Source organism: Pogoniulus pusillus, chromosome 26 (genome assembly GCF_015220805.1).
Source record: "Pogoniulus pusillus isolate bPogPus1 chromosome 26, bPogPus1.pri, whole genome shotgun sequence".
Taxonomy (NCBI): Eukaryota; Metazoa; Chordata; class Aves; order Piciformes; family Lybiidae; genus Pogoniulus; species Pogoniulus pusillus.
The window spans coordinates 1,034,164-1,042,924 of record NC_087289.1 but is presented as its reverse complement, the minus strand read 5'-3'; the positions used below and the strand labels follow the sequence as shown (position 1 = coordinate 1,042,924).

At 49.8% G+C, this 8,761-nt stretch overlaps 1 long non-coding RNA gene across 1 annotated transcript; it reads right to left on the bottom strand.

Annotated features, from left to right (window-relative positions):
- Positions 1-532: 532 nt before the first annotated feature.
- On the bottom strand, positions 533-1,383 carry LOC135187051 (uncharacterized). The gene is made up of 2 exons (XR_010307176.1): positions 1,080-1,383; positions 533-721 (listed from the first exon to the last, which is right to left on the bottom strand). It is a non-coding gene; the product is annotated as an uncharacterized LOC135187051 (long non-coding RNA).
- Between the last annotated feature and the right edge of the window lie 7,378 nt (positions 1,384-8,761).

The window sequence follows — 8,761 nt, the reverse complement described above, 5'->3', positions numbered from 1 at the left end:
GGAACTTATGCCTTATGAGGAGAGGCTGAGGGACCTGGGGCTGAGAGTCTGGAGAAGAGGAGACTGAGAGTGGATCTAATAAATGTCTCTAACTATCTGAGGCTGGGGGTCAGGAGGGGGGGGACAGGCTCTGCTCACTGCTCCCTGGCACAGGACAAGCAGCAATGGATGGAAGCTGCAGCACAGGAGGTTCCAGCTCAATACAAGGAGAACTTCTTGACTGGAAGGGTCCCAGAGCCTGGCACAGGCTGCCCAGAGAAGTTGTGGAGTCTCCTTCTGTGGAGCCTTTCCAGGCCTGTCTGGATGTGTTCCTGTGTGCCCTGAGCTGGATTGGATGGTCCTGCTCTGGCAGGGGGGGTTGGACTGGAAGAGCTGTTTAGGTCCCTTCCAACCCCTGACACCCAGTGAAGGGCTGCAGCTGGCGGTGGGCAGGGGGCTGGCGTTTGGAGCTGCTCAGCATTCCACGGCTCAGCTCCCCTCCTGCACGTGGAGTTTTAATTCCTCCCCCCCGCTTGATCCTGTAATTACAAAATTTGTTTAAAGCTGGTTTATTATCTCCTTTATTTGACACAATATGGCAGCATTTTGTCAGAGGATTGAAAACCAAACAAGACAACTGCAGCTGGGAGGGGTTCAAAGGGCCCTTCCCTTTAAGATGAAATCAATCCTGTTTCAAGTGGATTCCCTCGCTCCGCGATGGAGGCTCTGGGGGTGCATTTTGCTGAAACAAAGAAGAAGGGGGAAAAAAAAACCAGAAAGGAGAAAAAAAAAAAGAAAGAAAGAAAAGGCTTTTTGATTTGCCTGAAATTCTTTAGATTAATATGCAGCTGTCATTGCAAGGCAAATCCAACCTCTCTTTCATCTGCCTCCTCTCTCCCCAGGCTCCAGCGAGTGCCACCGTGCCAATGGGCAGCATTGGGCACGGCCACCCCAGCCCTGCTCTCCTCTTGCCCCCACTCCATGCCTAGTTTCACATTCCACACACCCCCCTTCCCCAGGTTGGTGCCCACCACCTGCTTTTAACACCCTGTGCCCACACGAGCAGGGAGGTTTGGGGTCTTTTGTGCTTCCCTTGGTACCTCGTTTGAAAAGTTGTTTGACTTGCAGATTGCGTCGGACCAAGTTTCCAGGGGGCTGCCGGTGAGTAAACAGGCACGGAAGGGCCAGCAGAGGGCTTGGAATATTGATGGCAACGTTCAGCTGCTGCTTCCTCTGCCGGGGGCAGCCAGCCCGCCTGGCACGGCACCTCCCTGCTCCTCTAAGCCGCGGCAGGATCAGACCCAAGTGCTTGTGAGCTCTTCTCTACCTGCTTCACCTCCTACTGCCAACCATCTCCACTTGCTTCCACTGCTACCGGCAACCCATCCCCACCTGCTCCACCCACCGCTGCCAACCATCTCCACCTGCTTCTCTCATTATTGGCAAAGCATCTCCACCTGCTTCACCCACTGCTGCCAACCATCTCCACCTGAGAATGATTTAGGTTGGAAGAGACCTCAAAGTTCATCCAATTCCAACCCCCTAACATAGGCAGGGACACCTCCCACTAGAACAGGCTGCTCAAGACCTCATCCAGCCTGGTCCTGAACAACTCCAGGGAGGTTGTGGAGCACAGAAGCTCCCAAGCTCCCACACTGGGTGCTTCTGTGCTCCACAACCTCCCTGGGAAACCTGTGCCAGTCTCTCACCACCCTCACTGCAAAGAACCCCTTCCTAACAGCCACTTTCAATTTCCCCTCTGCCACTCCAAACTCATTCCTCCTCCTCCTCTCATTCCCAGACCTTCTCAATAGTCCCTCCCCAGCCCTCCTGGAGCCCCCTGCAGGTCCTGCAAGGCCACTCCAAGCTCTCCTGGAAGCCTTCTCCTCTCCAGGCTGCACAGCCCCAACTCTCTCAGCCTGTCCTCCTGGGAGGGAGCACACTGGCAGCAGGTGATCATGGTTGATGTTTATCTGGCACCAGGACGACAATAAAACCACATCTCCCTCCCCTGGGGGGGACTATTCAGGCTGGAACCATCAGCTCTGCCGCAGTTAATTTTCCCCTGGTTGCTGGCTCCTGGAAGGGTCAGGGGTGACAGCAGGTGCTGTGAGGGGACAGCAAAAGCTCCTCTGCTGAAATCCTCTCATTTCCTTCTCCTAGTCCAGCAAGGAGCACCTCTCTGTGGCCTCGTGGCCAGGAAAGCCAGTGGTGTCCTGGGCTGCATGAAGAAGAGTGTGGCCAGCAGGGCAAAGGAGGTTCTCCCCCAACACTACTCTGCCCCAGTGAGGTCAGATCTGGAGTCCTGTGTCCAGCTCTGGACTCCCCAGTTCAAGAGGGACAGTGAAGTGCTGGAGAGAGCCCAGGGCAGGCTGCAGAGCTGCTGAGGGGCCTGGAGCAGCTCTGGGAGCAGCAAAGGCTGAGAGCCCTGGGGCTGAGAGCCTGCACAAGAGCAGCCCCAGAGGGCAGCTGAGCAATGCTCAGCAACAGCTAAAGGCTGGGGGCAAGAGGCTGGTGCCAGGCTCTGCTCAGTGGTGCCCAGGGACAGCACAAGGGGCAGTGGGCACAAAGTGGAACCCAGGAGGATAAAGTTGTTTGTCGTGAGGGTGGTGGAGGCCTGGAGCAGGCTGCCCAAAGAGGCTGTGGAGTGTCCTTGTGTGGAGAGCTTCCAACCCCGCCATGGCATTGTGCTGCTGGGCAAGCTGCTGTGGGTGCCCTGCTGGAGCAGGGGCTGGACTGGCTGAGCTCCAGGGGTCCCTTCCAACCCCACCATGCTGGGATCCTGGGATTCTCTCTAACCCATTCCTGAAGCCATCTCACAATGCTGGGGTTTAAATCAATTATTCATACAAATGGAATGAGCAGAAGCCAAGGAAGCTGCACCTGGGTGATGATCTCAAGTCTTAAGTGGTGCCAGTTCCTCCTGCTGCAGCCAAGTCAATACACTAGTTCAGCTGCTGAGGTTGAAAAGGATCTAAACCAGCCTCAGAAAGAGTGAAGAGAAGCTGCACAATGGCTAACACCAGCACCCAGGAGGGGTTCTGAAGTGGCAGGGCCAAATAAGGGCAGTGTGGGTTCGTGGATTAGTTTAGGTTAAAACCAAATCCCTGCTGGGTGTGGGGTTGCTGGAGCCTGCCTCTGCAAGGAGCTGAGGGTGTGCACACTGAGCACAGGCCAGGATGAGTGGGGAAGAGGAGGGGCAGGAGGAGCTGAAGGTTGGAGCAACTCCTCTGCTGATGGCCTCTCATGAATTTTTTACAGTCCTCCTCCACCAAGGAGCAGCAAAGGTCAGGTCCCTCCCAGTGCATTCAGCTGAGAGCTTATTAATGCCAGCTGACATCACGTGCAGAGAGCAAGCCAGCCAAGGCTGCCTGTGCTCACAGCAGCAAGGTTGCCTCATCTCTCATCTTCCCCTAACCTACCACTCAGCATCATCTCTCTCTAGGTTCATAGAATCATGGAATCATTTGGCTCAGAAGGCTTCTTTAAGGTCATCAAGTCCAACCCTCAGCCCAACACTGCCAGGTCACCACCAAACCACATCCCTCAGCACCACATCTCTACAGCTTTCAAATCTCCCCCCAGGGATGAGGATTCCACCACTCCCCTGGGCAGCCTGGGCCAGGCTTGGATAACCCTTTTGGGGAAGAAATTGTTCCTCATGTCGAACCTACACCTCCCCTGGTGCCACCTGAGGCCATTTCCTCTTAGAATCATAGAATCAAGCAGGTTGGCAGAGAGCTCCAAGCTCAGCCAGCCCAACCTAGCACCCAGCCCTGTCCAACCAACCAGACCATGGCACTAAGTGCCCCAGCCAGGCTTGGCTTCAACACCTCCAGCCACACAGACTCCACCACCTCCCTGGGCAGCCCATTCCAATGCCAATCACTCTCTCTGCCAACAACTTCCTCCTGTCCAGTCTAAACCTCCCCAGGCTCAGCTTGGGTGGGGCCTTGAGCAGTCTGACCCGACAGGAGGTGCCCTTGCCCATGGTCTCTTCCAACCTGCTTGATTCTATGATTCTAAGTTTTTCACAGAGACAGTGGTCAGGGACTGGAATGAGCTGCCCAGGGAGGTGCTGGAGTCACCCAGCCTGGATGTGTTTCAGGGTGGTTTGGATGTGGTGCTTGGGGAGATGGTTTGAGGTGAATCTTGTAGAGCAGGGCTCCTGGTTGGGCTTGGTGATCTTGAGGTACTTTGCCAATCTGGGAGCTTCTGTGGTCCTGTGACCTCCAGAGAGGGGACACAGAATCATACAGGCTGGAAAACACCTTAAGGCCATCACAAAAGCTGGTTCAGTGGTGTGATGGGGTGGAGCGGGCACACTGAGGTGGGAGCCAGCTCAGGACTGAGAGAGAATCCATCCCCACTCTGCTGGTCGGAGTCGATGACCTCAGAGCTTCTTTCCTGACTCCAGTGCTAATCAATAATTGCAGTAACGACTCCATCGGCTGCCTGAGCTGCAGCTCCAGCAGCGAGCCGATCGCCCATCCTGCAGTGCCGTAAGCAACGGCTCCAGCAACAGTTTGCTCAGCCATTTGACCAACTCTCTTAGCTTTCCTTGCAGCAGCTCTTATCAGTGGTGTTATCAACCAGCTCGGCAGTGACTTCAGCACCAAGGCCATCAGCTGCAGCGCCTGAGCCTCGCTTTCAGCATCCACTCCATGCATGATGCCAGCGGTGATTGGGTGAGTTGCTCTACTGAGCACTGCAGCAGTGACTTTATCCAGCACTTTATTGACCATTTGATCAATCATTTCATTAACAGCCTGCTCAATTACTTCATTAACAATTGCATCAATTATTTTATTAATAGATTGATCAATTATTTAATAAACAAATGGATCAATTATTTCATTAACAGTTTGATCAATTATTTCATTAACAGTTTGATCAATTATTTAAGTAGCAATTTCATCAATTGTTTCATTAACAACTCCATCAATTATTTTATTAACAGTTTGATCAATTATTTAATTAACAATTTGATAAACCATTTAACACTTTGATCAATTATTTAATTAGCAATTTCGTCAATCATTTTATTAGCAAATTGATCGATTATTTCATTAACATTTGATCAATTACTTCATTAACAATTTGATCAATTATTTCATTAGCAATTTAATCAACTATTTCATCAACAATTTGACCAATTATTTGCTTATCAAATTGATTAATTACTTCATTAACATTCGATCAATTATTTTATTAACAAGTTAATCAATTATTTTATTAATAATTTGAGCAATTATTTCATTACCAATTCGATTAATTATTTAATTAACAATTTCATCAAATATCTAATTAACAAATTGATCAATTGTTTTATCAACAATTTGATCAATTATTTCATCAACCATTTGATCAATTATTTCATCAACAATTTAATTAGTGATTGTATTGATTATTGATGCCACCATTCCTGAGTGGCTTTACTCACGATTTAATCAACCATTGTATGGGTGCTTTGAGTGATCATTTACCAATTACTTATCAATGTTTATCAATAGCTATCAACTACTTTTATCAACGCTTTTTAATCAATGATTTTATCATTCTGGTGATTACTTTAATCAATTATTTTATCATTGTTGATGATTATTTTAATAAATGATTTTATCATTCTGGTGATTACTTTAATCCATGATTTTATCATTTTGATGATTACTTTAATCAATGATTTTATCATTCTGGTGATTACTTTAATCCATGATTTTATCATTTTGATGATTACTTTAATCAATGATTTTATCATTCTGATGATTATTTTCCCCATGATTTTACCAAAGCTTTAATGATTTCATCAACAACTTCACCACCTCTCTGGTCAATTACTTTGCCCACAGCTCTCCAGATCATTCATTAATTATTGCATCAGCTGTTTTTACCAATAATTTCAGCAATGGCTTATTGATTTTGCCAACTATTTCATCCAAACTATTTTACCAGCCACTTGGCCCACAATTTTGCAAAGTACTTAATAGATTTGTTTATTAATTGCTTTGTCTGCTCTTTTAAGGAACAGTTTTGGCAATGATTTTAGCAATGATTTAGGCAATGATTTTAGCCATGATTTTGGCCATGATTTTGACAGTGATGTTAGCAATTATTTAGCCAATGATTTTAGCAATTATTTTAGCAATTATTTTAGCAATGATTTTGGCAATGATTTTAGTAATGATTTTAGTCATGGTTTTGGCAATGATGTTAGCAATGATCTTGCCAATTATTTTAGCCATGATTTTGGCAACGATTTTTAGCCATGAGTTTGGCAATTCTTTTGGCAATGATTTAGGCAATAATTTTTGGCAATTCTTTTGGCAACGATTTAGCCAGTGATTTTAGCTATAATTTTAGCCATTATTTTGGCAATGATTTTAGCAATTATTATTTTAACAGTTATTTTGTCAATGGTTTAGTAATGATTTTAGCAATGATTTTAGCCACGATTTTAGCAATAATTTTAGCCCCGATTTTAGCAATGATTTGAACAGTCATTTTGGCAGTTATTTTAGCCAGGATTGAGGCAATGATCTAGCAGTGATTTTAGCCTTGATTTAGCAATGGTTTCCACAATGATTTCTTGATCTTCCCAACCTCTCCATCAGCTCTTGCGTCCATCCTTTTGCCCGCAGCCTCACAAATTCTTTCGTTACTTGCTTTACCTGCTACTCTAAGCAGCGATTTTAGCACCGATCTGTGGGGTTTACCAACGGCTTCCTCGACTCTTTTTGTCAGCTGTCCATTTTAACCAGCAGCTCTGCCAGCCACTCACTCACTGCTTTCACCAGCAACGTCCCCGCTATAACTGCATCCCTGCTTTTCCATCTCCTCAGCAAGCGCCAGGCTGGTCCCGGGTGGACTCCTCCAGATGCCAGCGCAGGAAAAGTCTCCACAACTTCTCCATCTTGCCCTAGGTCGGTGTGTGTGTGTTAATTAAGTCTGTCCTGTCGAACACGATCTGATGTCATTGTACAAGGAGATGTTCTTTGTTAGCAGCTCTCTTAGTTGCGGGCTCCTCTGTGTATTTGCAACCATGGCAACAGAAGAGTAAGCTAAAGCCAATGAGATAATGAGATATTCTCATTGTAATTGTGTTTCATGAGGGCACAGGGTCCCACGGGTGGGATCTGGCTGCCTTAACAACCGCCACCAGAGTTTGGGGAGCAGGCAGGCGTCGGTGTGGCACAGCAGCCGCGTAAAGGCTCCCTGGCACGCCGCTGCCGCCTGCTTCCCACCGCCTTCCAGCGCGCAAGGTCGCGGGGCGCGGCGGCGCCCGGCGCTGCTGCTGGGCAGCCAGGCTGGTATCAAACCCTCCCCAACTTCAAGGAACTTGGCGTCTGAAAGGCTCTAACGAGGCTGCGAGCTGCTGCTTTGCATGATAATGGGCGGCGGAGCTGGGCTGGGGAGGAGGCGATGGAGGAGGGACCGCCTGGAGACGGCGCAGCCCGGAGGCCGTCGGGGCGCTGACGGCGGAGGCCGGGGTGGAATACAGCTCAAGCGTCCCCAGGGCTCGTCCTCCTGCTCCTGCTGGAGGTGAAATCCCAAAGCTCCGTCAGCATTTTAATCCCGGAGCTCTGCAGAGGCGCTGGCGAGGGGAGGAGCTCATCTCTGCAAACAAAACCAAGCGGTTGGCTTCTGGAGATCCTTCCTTTGGCTCCCAGACACACAAAGGCAGGGACACAATAGAGCCTCCTGGAGCCTTCTCCTATCCAGGCTGAGCAATCCCAACTCTCTCAGTTTGTCCTCACAGCAGACTGGTTCCAGCTCTTGGAGCATTGTCTACAGCAGGTCCAAGTCATAGAATGAGAGAATCAAGCAGGTTGGCAGAGAGCTCCAAGCTCAGCCAGCCCAACCTAGCACCCAGCCCTGCCCAACCAACCAGACCATGGCACTAAGTGCCCCAGCCAGGCTTGGCTGCAACACCTCCAGCCACAGAGACTCCACCACCTCCCTGGGCAGCCCATTCCAATGCCAATCACTCTCTGCCAACAACTTCCTCCTCACATCCAGCCTAGACCTACCCTGGCACAGCTTCAGGCTGTGTCCCCTTCTTCTGGCCCTGGTTGCCTGGCAGCAGAGCCAACCCTTACTGGGCTACAGCCTCTCTTCAGGTAGTTGTAGACAGCAATGATCTCTGCCCTGAGCCTCCTCTTTGCCAGGCTGCACACCCCCAGCTCCCTCAGCCTCAATGTCTCATCTAGGTTTCTCTCTATGGCACCTGTTTATGCCACACCACATCCCCCACATTCCAGGTGCTCCACACAGCTCTCAGCAAGTGCTGGGGTGGAAGAGATGCTCCCAGTTACCACAGGGCTGCTGGCTACTCCTCCCCAGGCCAAGGGAAGCAGACGGCCAGGGCTGTCCTGAAGGTGGTGGTGGCACAGCCAGCACTCAGCACTGTCACAGGGCAAGGAGCTGGTCTGAGGAAAGCTCTCAGCCAAGCATGCCCCAGACTCAGCAACCTCCAGATAGCTTTGAAGTCTGGAGGAGCTCAGACCCAAACCTCATAAACCCCCTCAGAGCTCATAAACCCTTATGAACCTCATAAACTTTACGACTTGCACGTGGGTGCACCACAGAGGCAGTGCTCACTTCCAGAGCAGTCTTCTGCACCCTCTGGCTGCTCTGGGGGTGGGAAAGGCACTCGGGGCCACCCTCATCCCAGCATCCACCATCGGCTTGATCACAACTGGGCTTTGAGCCCCAGCTCCAGAGAAGGCCCTGGAGCAGGAGGGATGGGGCATGTGCCAGGGAGCCAGGGCTTGGCATTGCCTCT